Below are 1,066 nucleotides of genomic sequence, written 5' to 3' on the forward strand. Positions count from 1 at the left end.
CCCCCAAACCCCCTCCCCGTGTCCCTGGGGGTCTCCCCCCGTGCTGACCCCCCCTGTGCCCCCCCAGCCGTTCCAGTCGGGGCGGGGGGAGGAGAAGGAGCGAGCGAGGCCGAAGGAGCCCCCCGCCCTCCTCTCCCTCGTCGACTGGGCCCGGGGAGGGGGCTCGGGGCTCAGGGGGGCCCTGCGGCTGCCCTCCTTCAAGGTACCCCTGTGGGGGGGCTTGGGGGGGCCTGGGGGGGTTGGGAGTTTTTGGGGGGATTTTGGGAGGTTTTGGGTGGTCTTGGGGAGAGGTTGGGGTTGCTGGAGGGGGCTCTGTGGCTGCCCTTTTTCAAGTATCTGTTTGGGAGAGTTTGGGGGGTTTTTGGGTGGTCTTGGGGGGGTTTTGGGAGGCTTTGGGGGGGTTTGGGGGTCCTGGGGGGGTCCTGGGGGTTGCTGGAGGGGGCTCTGTGGCTGCTTTCCTTCAAGGGAGGTGCTGGGGGTCTGGTTTTGGGGGATTTTTGGGAGGTTTTGGGTGTTCTTTTGTGGGAGCTGTTCTGTATTGCTCAAGGGGGGATGTCAGGGTTTACCCTGGGGGTACATTTGGCTTTGGGGCCCCCCCAAACTCTCCCCTTTTCCCCCTTTCCCCCCCTTTTCCCCTCCCCATCCCAGGTGAAGCGGAAAGAGCCGTCGGAGCTGAACGAAGGGGGGGAGGAGAAACGGCCCCGGCCCCCCACCCCCCCCGAGGAGGATGAGGACGGTGAGTGCCCCCCAAAACCCCGCCCCCAGCCCCCTCTGGGACCCCCCCTGACCCCCCTTTTGCCCCCCCAGACAAAGAACTGGCCCCCGGAGCCCCCCGGGCCGAGGCCCCCGGGAAGCGCCGGAAGCTTTTCCGGCTGGACAGCGAAGGGGAGGAGGCGTCCGAGGAGTCCTCCTCGGGCAAGGTGAGACCCTGCAAAGGGACCCCTGGGACCCCCAAATCTCCCAAAAGGGACCCCCCAGGAAGCCCCAAACTGCCCCCAAAAACGGCCCCTCGAGAACCTCCCAAAGTGTCCCAAAAAAGGGACCTCCAAGAACTCCCCAAATCCCC

The 1,066-nt window shown here is 66.3% G+C and overlaps 1 long non-coding RNA gene across 1 annotated transcript; it reads left to right on the forward strand.

Moving 5' to 3' along the window:
• The first annotated feature begins 71 nt into the window (after positions 1-71).
• Positions 72-921, forward strand: LOC113942717. Its single transcript, XR_003526019.1, has 3 exons — positions 72-202; positions 649-736; positions 808-921. It is a non-coding gene; the product is annotated as an uncharacterized LOC113942717 (long non-coding RNA).
• The last annotated feature ends 145 nt before the right edge of the window (positions 922-1,066 follow it).

This window comes from Corapipo altera, unplaced genomic scaffold, assembly GCF_003945725.1.
Source record: "Corapipo altera isolate COAL_440 unplaced genomic scaffold, ASM394572v1 40415, whole genome shotgun sequence".
Taxonomy (NCBI): Eukaryota; Metazoa; Chordata; class Aves; order Passeriformes; family Pipridae; genus Corapipo; species Corapipo altera.